Genomic DNA, 20,867 nt, shown 5'->3' on the forward strand with positions numbered 1-20,867 from the left:
ACCAAAGCCCATATGAGTTGAATGAGCTTTGGTGCATTTACCTTGGAAAAGACTCCCCTTGTGTTAATATAAGCTGTATTTTTTAAAATTACCCCAAGGAGGATAATACTATAATAGGGCACCTACTAAAGCTGTTAGTTATGGCACCTATTTTAACCAAATCTGCTTGCTACTTTCTTCAAAATAGTCATAACACCTGCAGCTGACATATGGCCTGGTTTTCCTTTCTGGTTTCACTACTAGGAGAGAGGACAGCAATCACTGGGGGATTAAGGAGGGGACATGCCTTATCCCTCCAAGTGTTCAGCTATTCAGAGCACCATATTGTAATTTGGATGTAACTGAAACAGGTCTAGATAAAAACATCTTTCATTTTAGACATGAACATTTCTTCCCATTCAAAAATTGTTATTGACCTCCAACTTTTGGGTCCTCCTTAGTGCCGTCTAAAACAAGGCCAAAATACACATACACACACACACACACACCTTGCTATTTGGATAAACTGCAGTGTGAAATGTCCAAATTCTGACTTTTCAAAATCAGAAAATCTACTGTAGCCGTATTTAATTTTCAAAAGGGTGACTATGATAAAATTAGGAAATTGGTTAAAAAGAAGCTAAAAGGACTGGCAGCAAAAGTTGAAATGTTAAATCAGGTATGGATGTTATTTAAAAATACCATCATGGAAGCCAAGACCAGATGTATTCCATATATTAACAAAGGTGGAAAGAAGAGCAAACGAGAGCTGGCATGGTTAAAAGGTGGCGTTAAAGAAGCTGTTAGAGCCAAAAGAACATCCTTCAAAGAGTAGAAAAAGGATACAAATGAAGAAAATAAGAAGCAACATAGGAACTGGCAAATTAGATGCAAAGCATTGATAAAGAAGGCTAAAAAAGAATATGAAGAGAAACTTGCCAAAGAGGCAAAAACTCATATTAACAACTTTTTCAGGTATATCAAAAGCAGAAAGCTTGTGAAGGAATCCGCAGGACCGTTGGATCATGAAGGAGCAAAAGGGGCACTTAGGGAGGAATATGCCATAGTAGAAAGGCTTTGGTCTTTATGAAAGAAGATACAAGAGCTATACTGTACCTCAGGGGTGCCCAAAAGGTCGATCGCAATTGACCAGTGGATCATAAAGGCAATGTGAGTTGATTGCGGAGCCCATCCTGGGCTCCGTAATAGACTCGCGTTGCCTTTGCGTTCTCCCTGTTCCCTGATGCCACAACAGGCCAGCAGCGACTATAGAAGTGCCGGGCAAGCCAGCCCCCTTCCCCCCCCCGATGTCAATTCTGACGTCGGAAAGGAAGTTCCGGACCAGCCAATCACTGCCTGGCTGGCCGGAAATTCCTCTCCGACGTCAGAACTGACGTTGGGGGGAAGGCTGCTGGCCTGTTGCGGCGTTGGGAAACTGGGAGAACTTGGCAGCAACAGCGGTGGTGGATTGAGGGGGCCTGTTCCCAGATGTTGGCGGTGGCTTGGGGGCATGTTTCCCGACGACTGCCCCAGTGGTGGCTTGGGGAGAAAAAAAGGGTAGACAGAAAGACAGGGAGGTAGAACGGGGAGATAGAAAGACAGACAGGGAGACAGAAAGAAAGAAAGGGGGGCATGGAGACAGAATGAAAGGGGGATAGGGAGACAGAAAGAAAGAAAGGGGAGGGGGCAGGGAGAGAGGAAGGAAAAGGGGGAGGGAATGGAGTGAGTCAGGTGGCAGGGGGCAGGCAGAGAGAGAGAGGAAGAAAAAGTTGGACTCATGGAAGGACAGAGATGTTGGTTGGGGAATGGAATGAGGTCTGGAGGAGACAAAGCATGCAGGAGGCAGAAAGCATGCACAGTCAGAAGAAAAAAGTGCAACCAGAGACTCATGAAATCACCAGACAACAAAGGTAGGAAAAATGATTTTATTTTAAATTTAGTGTAATCAAAATGTGTCCATTTTGAGAATTTATATCTGCTGTCTATAATTTGCACTGTGGCCACCTTTTACTAAACCACAGTAATGGATTTTAGCGCAGGGAGCCTATGAGCATCGAGAGCAGTGTGGGGCATTCAGTGCAGCTCCCTGCGCTAAAAACTACTATCGCGGTTTAGTAAAAAGAGAGGAGGTATATTTGTCTATTTTTGTATAGCTGTTACTGAGGTGACATTCATATTTTAAAGTCATCTGCCCTGGCTTCTTTGAAAAAAAAACCTGAATATAAAAGATAATTAATATTTTCTCTGTGTACAATGTGCTTTGTGTTTTTTTAAAATTTTACTATTGGTAGATCATTTTGACTTGGTCATTTTAAAAGTAGTTCGCAAACCAAAAAAGTGGGCACCCCTGCTGCAACTGAAGCAGAAATGGTATGATGCGGAGGAACTGAAAGAATTCTCAGTGAACCTGGTTAGGTAGGAAGTTAAATACGTAGTAATTCCAGTATAGTAAGCATGTTAAGTAAATATTAGACCTGAAGCTTTAATACAGGGGTGCCCACACTTTTATGGCTTGTGAGCTACTTTTAAAATGATCATGTCAAAATGATCTACCAACAATAAAATTTTAAAAAACACAAAGAACACTGTACGCGATCGACTCGCGTTGCCTTTGCAATCGACTGGTCGACTGCGATCGACCTTTTGAGCACCCTTGCTTTTATGCATCTCATTATAGTGCAAAAAAATAGGGGTCAAACATTCTAGGGTTGCATGGGAAGAATTATGTACATGCATAATCAAAACTCTCTGGTTTCACAGAAGGTTTGCACTAAGTTTGGGTGGCAAGATTTCATCCGATAATTATTTTGGAGCTTCATCTAATGAATCATACCTACACTCTAATTTATATAGAATAAAGTCCTGCCCATTCAGCATCGTACTAGCTCTACATATGGCTGTATAGGGAGGACAAATGAGTCTTGCTGAATCAGATTCAAACTGTGCTGGCTTCAAGCTACCACATCTAGATTATTTTTACAAGGAAAAGAGATCACAGGTTAATAACTAATACATTAACCTCAAATGTTTAAATTTATTCACACCACTATTTTCCAGATTTTATATTCCACCTTTACCTATTCAGTTCAAGGTCGGATTACATTTTAAGTGGTTGGATTAGTTACCCAGGAAGTTACAATGGACAGTCTGACACGAACATTCAATAGAGTTGCAAGTACAAATAGATCAGTACAGTTACTAATACAGTTAAGTCATAGTTACAAATACATAGTTACAAGCTCAAATAGGTCATCATTGGCTCATTGTTATGTCCCAGGGCTTGCATTATAGCAATGTCTCTCAAAACCTTTTAGCTCTGGCACACTAAATGGAGCAAATGTTTTTTTGCAGCACATTATAATTGAAATTATAAAATTGCAAAACCAACAAAAAATTAAATTTGAGAGTTATTTATTTAAAGTTATTTAAGCTATGTATGGGTAATTGTAACAATGGTGAAACTAAAGTAGAGAGAATAGAATTGCTAATCAATGTGATAGAGGTGCTTATTTTTAGTGCAAATTAACTCAAAGCGCAGCTCAATAGTTGACAAGCAAACACACAGTTCATCATCCACCAGTTCTGGGCTCCTCTGGGAGGACGGGCTAAATAAATGAGAAAATAAATAAATAAATCTGCAGTTATTCCCTTTTTTGCCAATTTAATATCTGTCAGAGCTGAAAATCCAGGTTTGCAAAGATAAGAAGATCCAAATGGTAACAAAGGCATGATTGCTTTGTTGCTTAAGTTAGGATAACTTCTGCATATAAAAACAAAAATAAAATTACTTGTCGTTAATTTTCAAGGACCAATCATGTCAAAGAACAATGTTTGTCTGGGCAGTTGTATTCTTATGCACACAGATGCTCATAACATTGACAGACTCTTGCGTACGTGATGCACATGTCATCTATTCTAGTGTATACTTATGAAGGGAATTTTTTAAAATAAAGTAAAATTCTGTAATCTCTCGTGGCACACCTGGAATCTCTTTGGTGCACACCACTGTGCAATGGCACACAGTTTAAGAGACACTGCATTAGACAGTCTAGAGATGTGCTTTTACAATTACCATTTTAGTTTCTTCAGGGTATACTCGCTGTCTTGGTATAGAAATGCTTTTAAAAGTTTTCTGAATCTGAGAGAGTGGTCACAAGATCATAGTGTAAGTGTTAGTTGGTTCCAGCATTTTACTAATTGATATTAGATGGATAAGTTAATTTGCCTGATAGGTTTGAACAATTTCCTAGAGGAAAAGTTTCTTAAAACCGGCTATGCTATCTGGTTGTGGTAAGAGCAGATAGCGTAGCTGGTTTTAAGAAAGGTTTGGAGAATTTCCTGGCGGAAAAGTCCATAGTCTGTTATTGAATAAGACATGGGGGAAGCCACTGCTTGCCCTGGATTGGTAGCATGGAATGTTGCTACTACTCCTTGGGTTTTGGCTAGGTACTAGGGACCTGGATGGGCCACCGGAAGAACGTGCTACTGGGCTTGATGGACCATTGGACTGACCCAGTAGGAACATAAGAACATAAGAGTTGCTGCTGCTGGGTCAGACCAGTGGTCCATCATGTCCAGCAGTCTGCTCACGCGGTAGCCCCCTGGTCAAGCACCAGTGCTCTAAATGAGTCCAGCCTCACCTGCGTATGTTCCAATTAAGCAGGAACTTGTCCAACTTTGTCTTGAATCCCTGGAGGGTGTTTTCTCCTATAACAGACTCTGAAAGACCGTTCCAGTTTTCTACCACTCTCTGGGTGAAGAAGAATTTCCTTACATTTGTACGGAATCTATCCCCTTTCAACTTTAGAGCGTTCCCTCTCATTCTTCCTACCTTGGAGAGGGTGAACAATCTGTCTTTATCTGCTAAGTCTATTTCCTTCAGTATTTTGAATATTTCAATCATGTCCCCTCTCAGTCTCCTCTTTTCAAGGGAGAAGAGGCCCAGTTTCTCCAATCTCTCACTGTATGGCAACTCCTCCAGCCCCTTAGCCATTTTAATCACTCTTCTCTGAACCCTTTCAAGTAGTACCGTGTCCTTCTTCATGTATGTGTTCAGTTTGTCGGCGATTGCTTTGTCTTCCTTTAGCACTCCCTTTATTCCATGGTCATCCAACGGTCCCACCGTTTCCTTTGCAGGTCGTTTCCCCTTAATATATCGAAAGAACGGCTTGAAGTTTTTTGCCTCCTTGGCTATTTTTTCCTTGTAGCCTCTTCTGGCCCCTTTTACCGCCTTATGACACCTGCGTTGATGTTTGTGCTTATCCTGTTTTCGTCCGTTCTTGACCTTTTCCATTCCTTAAACAAAGTTTTCTTGTCTCTGATCGCTTCCTTCACCTCTACAGTGAGCCACACTGGTTCCTTGTTCTTTTTTTCTCTTGGATCCCTTGTTCATACGCAGTATATATAGATTTTGTACCTCAGTGATTGTGTCCTTAAAAAGGGACCAAGCTTGCTCTAGCGTTTTTACAGTGCTTATCCTCTTCTTAATCTTCTTCACCACCATGAGTCTCATCCTTTTGTAATTCCCTTTTCGGAAGTTTAGTGCTGTGGCTGTCATTCTGGACTGATGTTTCACCCTTGCATCCATGTCAAAGCAGATCAGGTTGTGATCGCTGTTTCCCAGCGTCCCTTCTACTTCTACACCTTGTGCCGGTCTTCGCAGTCCATTAAGAATTAAGTCCAGAATTGCATTTCCTCTTGTATTTTCCTTGACAAGTTGTTCCAGGAAGCAATCGCCTACAGCAGGGGTATCCAACCTTTTGCCTTCCCTGGACTGCATTGGCCAAAAAAAAAAATGTTTCTGGGGCCACACAATCACGCAAATGCTGCAGAAAGACAGAGGAGGGAGCCGGCAAGACTGTAAACACCCGGGGGCAGCAGAGGAAAACACTGCATTGCCCTCAACCGGGACCACAGAAAATACTTCACGGGGCTGCATGCGGCCATCGGGCCACAGGTTGGACATCCCTGGCCTACAGCATCCAAGAACTTGGTCTCCCTAGCACAGCCGGAGGTGCTAAGGTTCCAGTCTATTCCCAGATAGTTGAAGTCGCCCATGATAACTGCGTTGCCTCCCTTGCAGTTGCGTTTAATCTTGTCCATCATTTCTCCATCAGTTTCTTTGGACTGCCCTGGGGTTCGGTAGTAGATGCTGATCTTCGTTTCCAGTCCATTTGTTCCCGGAATTTTGATCCATAGAGACTCTAACTTATCCGTCTGTTGTGGCGTTTCTCTCCAGTAGATTCAATTCTCTCTTTGACATATATGGTAATGCCCCCACCTTTTTGAGCCATTCTGTCTCTGCGGTATAGTTTGTATCCCGGTAGCACAATGTCCCAGATGTTTTCCTCAGTTCACCATGTTTCCGTGATGCCGATGATGTCCACTTTATCTTTTTGTGCCATAGCTTCTAATTCACCCATCTTATTCCTTAGGCTCCTTGCATTCGTGTACATACACTTGAGTTTGCAGCCTGTTCCTTTCTTGCATTTCCTTTCCTCTTGTGTCCCGTTCGATCTGTCTTGCCTGTGATCCGATGAGTCTTCCCCTCTATCTTCCTGCATGGTATCCTCCGGGTATATCGGTTCCCAAACCATGCTCTCTTTCTCTCTCGGTCGACTGTCGGCTTTCCCCTTCTTTCTAGTTTAAAAACTTCTCAACTTCTCTCTTGATGTTGCTTGCAAGTATCCTCGTTCCGGATCTGCTGAGGTGGAGTCTGTCCTTCCTGAATAACTTGCTCTTCCCCTAGAACATCATCCAGTTGCAAACGAAGCGGACTCCTTTTTCCTCACACCAGCACCACATCCACGTGTTGACTGCTTGCAGCTCCATCTGCCTCTTCTCGTTGGCCCTGGGTACCAGCAGGATCTCCTAGAATGCTATACTCTGCGTTCTGGTCTTTAGCTTCTGTTCTTATTGCATCCTGGGAATTTAAGTGGAAAAGATTTCTCGTAGAATATCTTTTGGAGACACACTGGAGTAGGATGGCCAACTCTCCTTCCCCACCCCCCTTTTATCAAGCCGTGCTACCAAGCAGCACAAGTTTAATGCTGAGCTGCCATTCTAATCCTATGGGCAGCTCAGCAACACAGCTTGATAAAAAGGTGGGCCTGTTAGATAGCTGTGGGGTGTTGCTTGTCAGGATTTTAAAGAAAGTGATGCCTAATTTAAACTTGATCCTTGTGGTTATGGGCAGCCAATGTAGTTTTATATAGTAGAGCTTTAGGTGTTCTGATTTCCATAGTCCATATATGAGTCTCATTGCTGCATTTTGAACTAGTAGTTGCAATAGCAACACTTTAGAGCAAAGAACTAGTGTTACATTACAGTAGTCTAATCAAGATAGGATTAGGGATTGCACTAAGATTCAGAAAACCTCTGTTTCAAAGTATTTTCTGATGTATCTTAGCTTTTTCATCACAAGGAAAGATTATTTTATTATTGATTGTACATGGTTCTTCATGGATAAGTGGTTATCAATTTCTACTCCTAAGATTCAAGATTGTAGTTCTAGTGAAAAGTCTATGTCATCTACTTTAATCTTTGGAATGTAGCGTGGTTCAGTTGAGGGTCCTAGCCAAAAGAATATGGTTTTGTTCTTATTTAGTTTGAGGTGGTGGGCTGAGGTCCAGTTTTCTATGATGTGGACACATTTTTTGACATTGGTGAGGGTGTTGGTTAATGCAGCTGTTACAGGTAGCATGATCATTATGATGTCTACACAGGTGAATTGTTTTATTTGTGTGAGAACTAGGTTGGCTCCCAAGGATTGCATTAGAAGGTTGAATACAGATGGTGAAATGGGTATCCTTGGGGTACCCCACTGAGAGGGTGCCAGCTGTCAAGAAGTTCACCATCCTTACATACAGAATAGTGCCGAATGGTTAGGAAGCCTTGGAACCAGGAGAGGATTGGACTGCTAAATCCAAAATCACTGAAGATCTCAGACATTTGATCAAAGTCTTCTAGATCAAATGCACTGCTTAGGTCGAATTGGATTATGATTGCTCTGTGACCCTTGCTTAGTATTTCTTTGCCATATGTTACCAGTGCTGTGACCACCATCTTGGTGTTGTGATTTTTCCTGAATCCCAATTGTGAAGGGTGGAAGATAGTGAAGCACTGTAAGTAGCAATCAAGTTGCTCTGTGACATATCCTTCCTTAATTTTGATAAATAGAGAGATGGAGATTGGAGGCTGACTTTTGGGTTCTTCAGAATGGTTGTTAAGACAATTCCTCCTCCTGATTTGGGGAAAAGGCCAGTCAGTTTTTAGGCAATAGTTGAGCCGTTGAATTATTTTTCCATGGTTGTTGGCGTGGCTGCTTTGATCAGGTGAACTGGGCAGGTGTTGAGGCTAAAGAATGCTCTGGAGTATTTTAAGAGAAGCCATTTTGTGTCTTTGAATTTAATCTCTTCAAAATCGTTCCAAGATCTTTCTGCTGGTATTTTCATAGGTGGTTTTGTTGTGGTGGGGTTATCTGGATTGGTGGGGGTAGCTGGTCTCATGTGGACTGAACCTTTGTTTGAAAATAGTTAGCTAGTTCTGAGGCTGTTGGGATAAAAGGATTATCACCATTTGTGATCTTGTTTGTGTTGGTTAGGTTATCTAATATTGAGAACAATTTGTTGATTTTAAGATTGTCTTCTGTGATGATCTATATAGAATAGTACTCTTTCTTCCTATACATTAGTAGTGATTTATATTCTAGGATTTTCTGCCGCCACTTAGTTTTGTTTTCTGTGGAGGGGTGTTTATGCCAGTACTGCTCGGCTTGATGGTAAGCTCTTTTTAGGGACATAAGTGCTGAATCAAAACACTTCTCTGATGATCTTTGGATTTTTTTGCTGCATTTGAGTGGGGCTAGTGTGTTTAGGATTTGTTCATTGATCATTTTCCAAATGTCCAGGAAGTCTTAGTCAAGAATGGGGAAGGATAGTAATAAGGTATCTATTTCATTCCAGTATGATTCAGGGACTACTTTGTTTCTATAATAAGAGGCTACTCGGGGGAGTTGGTTTTTAATATCTCTTTCCACAATATGGTGAATTCTAGGAGTAGGTGGTCTGACCAAGGTACTTTGGATGGGAATAAATTCTAGGTAGCTTGTGCTTTTTGCTGAAATGCAGATTTAACTGATGGTCCTTTTCATGTGTGGGTTGTTGAAACAAGGGTTTAAAGTCTAGCTCATTTAAGAGGTCAAGGAATTTCAGGGTTTGAGAATCTTAGACTGAGTCTAGGTGGAGATTGAGGTCTCCTATGATGAAATTGGAGTCATATAGTACTGTGGTTCTTGAGATGATGTGAGAAATGCAGTTCAGCTTCTAGCCACTTTCACTTCTAGCAGATGGGGTGTTGGGAAGAGTCGCTGTTTATTTCTACCATTAGTAGTTCTACTGAGGTGAGAGTTATAGATTCCATGATTTTGATGTGAAAAGATGATTTGTGCAGTATTGCCCAACTGCAACCAATTCAGTAATTGTAATCTGGGGTCATCTTACATTGGTATCCTTGTAATTCATCAAGCAGATCTTTTATGATTTCAGTGTTGTTGATCACTGATCTCGCTTAAACATATCCATGTGGAATTGAGGTGAGTATGACTTCATTAGTGTAAGTGGTTAGGATTCTTATTAGTTTGTCCAGGTTTGGTTTAGTGATGTGATTGTGGTGTGGTGTGGTTTTTGGTGTCTGGAGGGTCCAACCAGCATTGGGATTACCCAGTGCATGTGATCAGCACAGTTTATCATATAGTGCCTCCATGATGGGACTGTGTGTTCTGAGGGGTTATCTGATCTACTGTTGGGAAGGATGAAGTAGGCTTTGGTTTGTCTGGTGCTAATCAATAGGCAGAGAATTGTTATGAGATATCAACTCATTTTTGTTAGTTCACTGTAGAAGATAGATTGGGTGGTGTTGTAGATGTATTTGAGTTAACTCACATTCAGAGATTAGTACCCTATAGCAGGTAAGTTTGGTTAGGCGCTGTAATTTTATTTGAGCTGGCTCACATTCAGAGGCTGGTTCACTATAGCCTCCCGAGGATGGCCCCAAACTTAAAAAAAAAAAAAAAAAAAATCGGCAGGAGGGGAAGCCCACTACCTCCTTCCTCAGCTACACAGCTACCTTTAGGAGGGATGCCCACTCCCTCCTGCTACCGGGTGGCCCCCCTACTGAATCGTCCCCCAATGCCACAACCTCCACCGATGCTGCATCGCTTTCCATGCCATGAGGATCCCCATCTATGCCAGGACCGCCCCCCCCATTCCACGATCCCCTCCCCCAGCCCTTCTAGCTCCCCCCATACCTCCCATCCTGCCCCTATACATTATAAGAAGAGACAGTAGAAGGGATGCTTAAGGCCCTGATTGGCTCAGACACCTATGGCCTCTCCCCTGGTTGGCCCTTAGGAGTTAGAGCCTATCAGGGCTTTAGGCCCCTCCTGATTCATCCCAGGTTGCACTAGGAAGGGGAAGGTCTGACATTTTGGAGAGGCGGGCCTGATGGGCAGGAGGGACTGGGCAAACCGCCTGCTATCTCTTCCTATAAGGTATGGGGGTGGGGCAGGAGGCATAGGGGGAGCTGGAGGGGCCACGTGGCCAAGGCCAGAGGAAATTGGCATCCCTCCTGCTGACTTTTTTTAAGTACAGGGGTCGGGAAAGGGGTGAAGGGTCCTGGCATGGGGGTTCATGGCATAAGTGGGAGGGGGTCACAGCATGGGGGGCTTGAGGCATGGGTGGGGGTCCATGCATCAGGGGTCAGTTTGGTGGGGGGCCACCCAGTGGCAGGAGGGAATGGGTATTCCTCCTGCCCATGATCTTCATGGGTGGAGGTTTGGGAGCATTGGGGGTTAGGAGCGTGGGAGTCTGGGTTTCTGAGGCAGGAGGGAGTAGGCATCCATCCTGCCTCTCTATTCTTTCAGGCGGCAATATGGTAGACCTGTTGATAACACCTGCTGGCTTTTTTGGGTTATTTAAACTAATCAATATTTTTTGAGCATAATGAAGTGATGTTAGCGCATCAATTGGGGGGGCTGGGTTTAATATTAATAACCTCATTTTAATACGTTGGCTCAATGTGCAGCGGCAGCAAAAAAAGCAAACAGGATGTTGGGCATGATAAAGAAGGGTATCACGAATAGATCTGAAGATGTCATAAAGCCGCTTTACAGAGCGATGGTAAGACCACACTTGGAATACTGTGTCCAACATTGGTCTCCCTACCTAAAGAAGGATATAATACTACTGGAGAGGGTGCAGAGGTGAGCGACGAAGCTTTTAAAAGGTATGGAGAACTTGAGCTACAAAGATCGCCTCAGAAAACTAGGATTATTCACCCTCGAGAAGAGGAGACTGCGAGGGGATCTGATAGAGACTTTTTAAAATACTGAAAGGATTCGACAAAATAGAGCAGGAAACAACTTTATTCATATTGTCAAAGGTGACTCGGACAAGAGGTCATAGATTGAAGCTGTGGGGGGCCAGGGCCAGGACAAATGTCAGAAAGTTCTGCTTCACACAGCGAGTAGTGAACACCTGGAACGCTCTCCCGGAAGAGGTTGTGGAGTAAACCACCATTCAAGGATTTAAGGGCAAGTTTGATGCACATCTTCTTGAAAGACACATTGAGGGTTACGAGTAACTAAGGTATTCGCCAGGGTAGGCCTGGCTGGGCCCCCGCGTGTGTGGATCGCCGGACTAGATGGACCCAAGGTCTGATCCGGTGCAGGCATTTCTTATGTTCTTATGTTCATTTGCATGGAAGAGTCAGCCAATAAGCAAATTCATGGAAAAGCATACGATGGGCCATTTTGTACTATGGGTTGGCAAATTAGGTCATTGCTAAATGGGTTTAGCAATGATCGTTAGATAGTCGTAGAGTTTTGTGCATTTGGGCCCAAGTACTGTAGATCTTGTAGCTTTGAAGTCTGTACAAACTGAATACTATTTAAGTTGACCAAACATTCTGTCTTTGAAGGGAAAGTGGATTATACTGCCTTTTTGTAGTTATAAATTAAAAGCAGTTTACATATGTATAGGTACTTAATTCTCCATTACTCCACATACAAACGCCCAAATTCACTAAACCTCCAAACCGTCTGCGATCCGTTTCTGTTTGCATGCCGGACGACGAATTCACTAAAGGCCTGCATGTAAATGGGGACGATCGTTAACACGCCACCTACCCACAGCCAGGATCACTAGAGAGCGATCCCCACTCATGTGCACACCCTGACAGTAGTGACAGGAGAAGCAGCCTCCTGTCACTGCTGTCAGGGCTCAGCCCCGATCTCTCCTGCCTGCCCTGCCCCAATCTCTCTTGCCTGCTCGTTGGACTCTCCTGCTCTATGCTGCCATTCCCTGCCTGCACTGCCTGGGAGGAGCCTGAGGTGCCTCAGCCAAACAGTGCCTTAGGCCCCTCCCCGTGCACCAGATGATGCGCCGGGGTGGGGCCTAAGGCCGCTATTATGCAGCGGCGGTCCGGGGAGCAGGAGCAGGAGGACTTTTCTCCTGCTCCAGAAGATTGGCGTAGGAGCAGGAGGGTCCGGGCACCCATCCTGCTCCCGAAGATAACAGCCTTCTTGTCGGAAGGAGCAAGAGGGTCCGGGCACTCCTCCTTCTCCCAAAAATGTAAAGGTACCGGGGTGGGCCGGGCCGGGCTGGACCCGACCTCCTGGGCCGACCAGGGGTGGGCGGGGAGGTGGGAGGCCTAGGAGCAGGAGGGAATGAGCACCCCTCTTGCTCCCAACTTTTTGATGCCAGGGATGGATGGGCTGTGCCGGGAGGGGGGCGAGGGTGGCCATGCTTGGGGGGCACGTTTGTGTGTGGGGGTACATTATTTTTTGACAGGCCTGCATGTCTTTTATTAATTTTTTTTATGGGGCAGATATTTTGCGTGTGTAACACATGCAAAATATCTGTGCCATGGAAAAAAATGAATAAAAAAGACAGGCAGGCCTGTCAAAAAACCTGCAGACCTGACGGTAACTCAGTTACCGACAGGTCTACAGCAATCAGGTTTGCTAATAGTAAAACCCAATTCAAAATAGCCAAGCAATTGTTAGTGAATCAATCGCTTGGCTATTTTGCATGGGGTTTTGCTAATTTGCATGGGAGGATCACTACAGGCTTTAGTGAATGGGGTTGGAGGGAAATTTGGTCGCAAAGGGCTCGTAAACCCATCGGTACACGATCGGTTTGCTTAGTGAATTTGGGCCAAAATAAGTGACTTGCCCAGGGTCACAAGGAGCAGTGCTGGGAATTGATCCCATAATCTCAGGGTGTTGAGGCAGCAGCTCTACCACTAAGCCACACCTCACCTACAACTTGCTAATAGAACAAATAATGTGCCACTGTAGCAGTTACAGTATATGAATGTAAAACAGTGAGCTGATAAAGACTAACGTGGGCACATTAGTATCTAATTTAGAGGAAATCCCTGATGTTGACAGAATACTGCCAAATACTATATTTCTCCCAGCTTCCTGTATCACAGTACTCTATTGTGAATTATATAGAAGCATATTTGACAAAGAGGCTAAGATGCTTATTTATAGGCTTAATATGCTGGAAGAGATAATTAAGACTATTTTCTCACTGGAGAGTAATACGTTAGCAGAATGCAATCAATGCCAGCCAAGTTATGCAACCAGATGAGAGACTATCTATCTCTAAGGTTGGTCATGGTCAGTCCTATAAAAAAAGTAAAGACCTAGAATTATGCACTAACTACAGGCCAACTACAGGATAACTACATTAATAAATGCTGAGTATAAAATATTTACAAACAACTTGAGTATGTATATTGAAAATTTTTTGGTTCAAGTTGTCTATCCAGACCATATGGACTTCATAAAAGGAAGATATGGCTCAGATATTCAGCGATTGATTATATCATTTTTCTTCAAAGTTGAAGATTGAGTCGGCAATACTCTTAAGGGATGTAGAAAATGCTTTTGGAGGATGTGGTAAGAGTGTAGCTGGTTTTAAGAAAGGTTTGGACAAGTTCCTGGAGGAAAATTCCGTAGTCTGTTATTGAGAAAGACATAGGGGGAAGCCACTGCTTGCCCTGTATCAGTAGCATGGAATATTGCTACTCCTTGGGTTTTAGCCAGGTACTAGTGACCTAGGTTGGCCACCGTGAGAACGGACTACTGGGCTTGATGGACCATTGGTCTGACCCAGTAAGGCTATTCTTATGTTCTTATGATTTGGATTTGAGTTTGGCAGCAATTTTGTTAATTAGATCAAGAATTTGTACTTATTCCCATCTATATCAGTTTCTGTTGATAGTTGGGTCTCAGCCCTACTTCATCTAGGCTGTGACACACGGTAGGGCTGCTCTCTTGTTTGCTATAGCTGTTGAACCTCTCATGGTACTCATTAGATATACAAATATGATTCAAGACATATGTATAGGCAGGGAGACACATATGATTTTTTTTGTATGCTCATAATGAGAGAGACCCTATTAGATCTCTATCTATGTTGTTAGAATTGATGATGAACTTTGGGGACTTTAGCGCATTATATCATTAATTGTTCTAAGTCAGTGGTTATATCTTGTGACTCATATATGATGCCTAGGGTGTGGAGTTTTACTAGCCTGAGATTGCAAATAATCTCTAAATTTACAGTAGCAATCCGGGACTAGTGATCTGGTATAGCTTGGCTTCTCTCAGTGGAAGGAGTAGCCTAGTGGTTAGAGCTATATAGCCTCAGTACCCTGAGGTTGTGGGTTCAAGCCCGTGCTGCTCTTTGTGACCCTGGACTCAATCCTCCATTGCCCCAGGTACATTAGATAGATTTTTAGCCTACTGGGACAGTTAGGGAATTATGCTTGAGTACCTGAATGTAAACCACTTAGACCAGTGTTTTTCAACCTTTTTACACCCGTGGACCGGCAGAAATAAAAGAATTATTTTGTGGACCGGCAAACTACTAGGACTAAAATTTAAAAACACCGTTTCCGCCCCATCTCCATGAGCTCGGTCACCTCAGTAACTATAGAAAAATAGACAAATATAGTGCAAAATATAAACAGCAGATATAAATTCTCAAAACTGACACGTTTTGATCACTAAATTGAAAATAAAATCATTTTTCCTACCTTTGCTGTCTGGTGATTTCATGAGTCTCTAGTTGCGTTTCCTTCTCTGTGTATCCTTTCTTTCATTTCTTTCTTTCTGCACTCAGGCCCAAGAATTGTCCCTTTCTATTCCCTCCCTCTTTCCTTCCCATGTCCTTAGTGCCCCTTCCTGTCTTTAGTGCCCCCAGTGCCTCCTTCCCATGTCTTTAGTGCCCCCAGTGCCTCCTTCCCATGTCTTTAGTGCCCCCAGTGCCTCCTTCCCATGTCCTTAGTGCCCCTTCCTGTCTTTAGTGCCCCCAGTGCATCCTTTCCATGTCTTTAGTGCCCCCAGTGCATCCTTCCCATGTCCCTCTCACTGCCTTCTACACTTTGTCCCACCCCCAGCCTCGAAGCCAGCCTGCCTGCCTGTCTACCTCTCTTCCTCCTTCCCTGGCCAAAGCCAGCCTGCTAGCCTGCCTACCACCTTCCCTCCCTGTCCCGCAATAAAAAAAAAAAAAAAAAAAAAGCCTCCCTCCTTCCTTTCCCCTGCTCTTACCACCCTGCCGCTGCTGCTACAGCCGACAGGAAATCTTCTTTCCGACGTCAATTCTGACATTGGAGAGGATATTATGAGCCAGAATTGATGTCGGAAGGAAGACTTCCTGTCGGCTTTAGCAGTAGCGGCAGGGCGGTAAGAGAAGGGGACCCTGGGAAAGGAAGGAGGGAGGGACAGGAAATGATTGCCTGTCCCGTTGTCCCTGAGCATAGTTTTGGGACGCTGTCCCGAAGCTGTGTGTGGGGACAACGGGACAGGAGGTCTGAAAACGGACCTATGGTCATTTTAATCTTGCCGCCCCTGCGCGAACCGGCAGAAATTTCCTGTGGACCGGCAGCGGTCCTTGGACCGGCGGTTGAAGAACAGTGGCTTAGACAACCTCCATTGATAGGCAGTATATAAATAAATAAATAATACTCAGCTTGCTGCCTACCCGGGGCAGAGCACCCCCTCCTCTAGGCAGTAGGAGGAGCTGCAGCAGTTGCGGGGTTGTGGTCTACCTGCAGACAGTCATCAGCTCTGTTGGTCCCCTGCCCCAGCAAAAGAAGTCGTTAGAGTGGTCAGGGGCTGAGAGAGCCGTCAACATGGGCAGAAGGACCAGAGCTCTGTGACCATTCTAGTAACCACCAAATCCCTTTACCTGGGATGGACCACTCCTACCACTCCACCCTTGGTATGCTAGAGGCATCTCTTTAATCTTCAAATTATGAGGTCCTGCTAAAAGCCATTAAATCTGACATGATAGGCTGGAAAGAGGCGCCAACTTTTCAAAATTATTGGAGGTACTAAACTCAACTGAAATGACCTATCCCTGGATATAATCAAAGAGCATATTTAATATTAGGGGTGCTCAAGCACCCACAGAGCTGGCTCCTATGCTATACCCTAACTTCCTCCCCCCATGAAACAATCAAACTATGCCCATATATTATACTTTATGGTATTCTGATGGTTCATATATTTTTTTTCAGTATATAAGAGGAGCCTTGGGACCAGTGATCAGGTGTGTTTATTCCATAGATGCACTGTTGTTATCTATACACCTATTTGTACACATTGGTATCATCCGTAACCACCCCTACAAAAGGGTTATAGGCTGATATGGGCTGTGGGAGAAAAGGGAGAAAGGGCTAGGGGATGACACATGGCTGGGGAGAGCAGAAGAAGGCATATAGAGAGATGAGAAAAGGGGACTCATGTTGGTAAATAGTGACAATGTGGCATGGTAGAATAGAATAGAATTGGCACACAGAGTTGCACTGCATTCATAAGATACCATTGCCAAATTTTTTCCTGACACAGCATGAGTGGAGATGGCCCCGTGAAACGCAGGCAGCGTCAGAATAAAGCTAGTTCAAAGAGCAACGGCTCACGGCTCACTTTAACAGCTATTTTTGTGAAACGAAAAGCTCATAAAAGACAGTAGAGCATTCTCAAAATAAGTACCGATTGATGATCTATTGATTTATACAGAATGCAGTAGTTATCACCATTTCTGAAGTATATTTTGCACTGGTCTGCCGGTTCTATATTGAAATAAACTATTACGTAAACCAGCAGTATGAGAAAAATTGGCTGTTTGGTACATATAGGCAAGAATAGAGAATTTGTAGTTTAAAAAAAAAATAATTTAAGAATAAGTTTAATAAAGAAAAGAAAAAAATAATAAAATTAGGGCGGGGGGGGGGGGGAGGGATGGTGAAAACCTGTGACATGAACAGGAGTATGTTAAGACTTTCACAATATAACCCAAATTGGGTACATAACTCCAGATTCTGAGGCTTTTTAACCCCAATAGAATATAACCTTACAAGGTTATTTCATTCACCAGTGGTTTTGTGATGTATGGTAGAAAGAAGTTCATACTAGGACTGGAGAAAGGTTTGATGCTAGGGCTGAGAGAAAGGAAAGGGGATGGGTTACAATCTAAATGGTTTAACCTCAGTGTCTCACAAACCATTCCAAGCCGCAGCACACTAAACTCAGGGCCACGATACGACAGTCTCGGCACATGCATGGACATCTATACGATGATGCCACACGTATGTGTGGCGTCTTCACGTCAATAACTGTGCATGCATGGAGGCCCTCCAGACGGGGCCCTGATCTTCTTAACCCTAAAATGACTACACCAGTGGAGAGGTACGGAGAGGCACCTGCGAGGAGGAGAGGCACCGGTGCCGACTGACTCACCTACATGATGTGCCTCTTGTGGCACATCTGGAATCTCACCACAGCACACAGTTTGCGATACACTGGTTTAACATATTATTTAAAGGTACTTATTTTGTATTTAGGACAACGGTGAAGGAGGGCTTAGAGCTAACAGAGGACTGCAGATAAGAGAAAGGGCAGATGCTAAGAGATGTGTATAGAAGGCTAATTTGGAAGTGGGACTGAGGGCAGTGGGCTAACACAGAGGCTGGGACTGAGAGGGAGGCAGGGGATGCTGGAGCTAGTTGGAGTAGCCTGGGGACTGATGTAAGGACTGGGGATGGGTGATAGAAGAAAGGAGAGGGCGAGAAGGAGCTCAGAGTACAGGTAAACAGAGAAAAGAGAGTGGAGTAGACCAGAGGGAAGGGATTCTATTCTATTTTATTCAGACTCTGATATCCTGTTTATTGGCTTCAAAACAAGTTACCTCTATGTACACCAAGTTTGTTTTCCCAACAAAGTTTGTCTTACTTATACTGTGAATGTAATCTTGTAACCCATTCTGGGCTCCTTTGGGAGGACGGGCTAAATGAATGAATGAATAAATAAATAAATAAAGTATTAACATATACTGCAAAGAATTCACAGATTTTTAGTAATTAAAATATCATATTTTGGGTGGAGGGAATAGAAGTGTGTGCTGAAGAGTGCGTCCCATTACCTACTGAGAGATTCTGCACTGCTGGTGCTGACCCCAGAACAGCTGATGTCAGAGGTAGCCTCCATAAAGCCAAGCACCAGTAATGGCACGTGACCATTGGGGTTTGACCTAAGGGGAGCATCCCTTAGAGCCTCTTGGAGCCACAAGGAGATGCGACAAGCAGAATTTAGAACTGAGCCTTTTTTTATGTTGGACATCACAATTAAGGGGTAAGCGGAAGGCCAAATTATATAGGTCCTATGTAGAAACATGTAACTTGAGCAGTAGGCAGCACACATCAATTATCTTTCTCCTCACTAGATCCTGGCCCCTTTCTTAGTCCAGAAGGTAGATCCACCCCTCCTCATCTTTTAGTCTCCCAACTCGAGATCAAAACGGTCTATGAAGATTCAGGGGTCTTAAAATCCTTAGAAAAAAGAGACTGTTTCTGGAGAACCAGGGGATATAAATTTGCTTTTGCCTCAGCTGGTTTCCTTTGTAGATATGCAAAATATTACCCCTGGGAAGGACGCGGACAAAGGCTCAGATATTACCTTAGGTGATGTAGTTGGTAGTCACTTGTATTGAGTCCACGTTGAAAGGAACTGTGTCACAACCAAGCACCTTTTCAAAGGTTACTGCAGAAATAAAAAAAATGAAGAATCGGACTTGAAATCCAAACAGTTAGGAAAATCTTTTGCTTTGTAGAAAGCCAGATAAAAACCTTGAATGCTACTGGTCAGTCCACTATTAAGGACAGTTTAATGTTTCATAGAAAATTAGAATTGGTAGAAAAATTAACTAGAGCTTAAAACCTGAGGTTCTTAAATTTTCCTGTTACGGATCTTTTATCAAGCCAATATTTTTCAAAGGTTTTGAAACTACTAGATTCAAAAGATATAAATATTTCAAGATTATTTTACCTTCCAACAAATGTGATTCAGATGGGGAAAACTGTTTTAAGCGCTCCTGAAAGTCCCAATCTAATTGCATTTCCGGAAAATTCTCAAGATAGTATTTCTAAAAGAGCTACATTACTTGTAACCTTTATGTCTGAAACCAGTAAGAGTTTGGTTCTGAAAGCTTATTTTCTGAATAAGAATACTTCCTTATCTGGTCAAAAAATGCAACTTTTTCCAAGATGTGGCTTGTTCAGCCCAATTAGGACATAATTTGGTCCTAAAATTGTGTCTACAAGGCGTGCTGAAAAGTTCTCAGCCCAACCAAGAAAAGAATAATGTGGATATGGCTCAATCATTGATCTGAAACAATGTCAACCTATAGGACTCCTTTTATCAAGCTGCGCTAGCGGGGTTAACGCGCACGACGTTTCATCACGCGCTATCCCCTGCGCTGGCCATAAAACTACCGCCTGCTCAAGTGAGGTGCTAGCGGCTAGCGCAGCCGGCGGTTTAACGTGCGCTATTACACACATTAAACTGCTAGTGTGGCTTGATAAAAGGAGCCCATAGAATTTTGTTTCTGCACATTGACACTTAACAAAATATAATAACAGTCTTTTCAGCTACAGTAGCAAAATAACTCAGAATTTAGGAAGTTGGTTGGCTGGGCTGAGAACTATTTAGCAATGGGTGGCACTTTTTATTTGAAATTTCCATGTAAATGTTTAGTCACCTTTACTGAGAAGTTACATATTTTTTGAACTTGATCAATTGGAAGGATTTATTACTCACAAATTAATTTCAGATTAAAGTCATAATATTTGCATTAATCTATTTTTCCTGTTTCTCTATAGTAAGGAAAGAGGTGCTAGTGGAAACTAATGTATTATCATGATTAGTTTTGATTTTTTAAAACCTTAATTTACCTAAAAATAATTGCCTTACGCTTATCTCTATTCCCTCCCAATAATGTGAGCTATTTGATATGGGTTTAAAAAAAAAATTTTAAGAAATATTCACATATCGATGTCAAATCTTTTTTTTAATTTACCTCTGGAAAAGAAAGTGATGTAATTGCAGATAAACAACAAATTTTCCTTGATTTACTTAAGAAATAAAAGATATCCACAAAAAATGTGTATTCTAACTGAGGAAGGAGCCAATCAGGGACTTCCTTAGGCTCCTTCCAGATGACACTGGGCCTTAGTTAGGCCCTTTCCTGGTGCATCATGTGATACACGGGGAGTGGCCTAACTTCCTGATTGGCTCAGACACCTCAGGCCCCTCCAGTGAGTGGGGTCTGAGGCATCTGAGCCAATCAGGGACTTCCTTAGGAAGGAGCCTAATGAAGTCCCTGATTGGCTCAGATGCCTCAGGCCCCTCCCAAGGGAGGAGCCCAAGGCATCTGTGCCAATCATGGCCTTAGGCCCCTCCCCATGTATACCTGATGCACTGGGGTCCTTGCAGGAGGAGCAGGTGTTTTTAGTACCTCCTGCTCCCAACTTCCAGG

The 20,867-nt window shown here is 43.3% G+C and overlaps 1 long non-coding RNA gene across 1 annotated transcript in view; it reads right to left on the reverse strand.

The window, feature by feature from the left end:
* The window catches only part of LOC117354997, a 58,661-nt gene that overhangs the window by 36,539 nt on the left and 1,255 nt on the right, over window positions 1-20,867 (reverse strand). The window contains exon 2 of the long non-coding RNA XR_004538259.1: window positions 19,010-19,093. This is a non-coding gene — a long non-coding RNA (uncharacterized LOC117354997). The remainder of the gene's footprint in view (window positions 1-19,009; window positions 19,094-20,867) is intronic.

The sequence above is a fragment of the Geotrypetes seraphini genome, chromosome 1, assembly GCF_902459505.1.
Source record: "Geotrypetes seraphini chromosome 1, aGeoSer1.1, whole genome shotgun sequence".
Classification (NCBI taxonomy): Eukaryota; Metazoa; Chordata; class Amphibia; order Gymnophiona; family Dermophiidae; genus Geotrypetes; species Geotrypetes seraphini.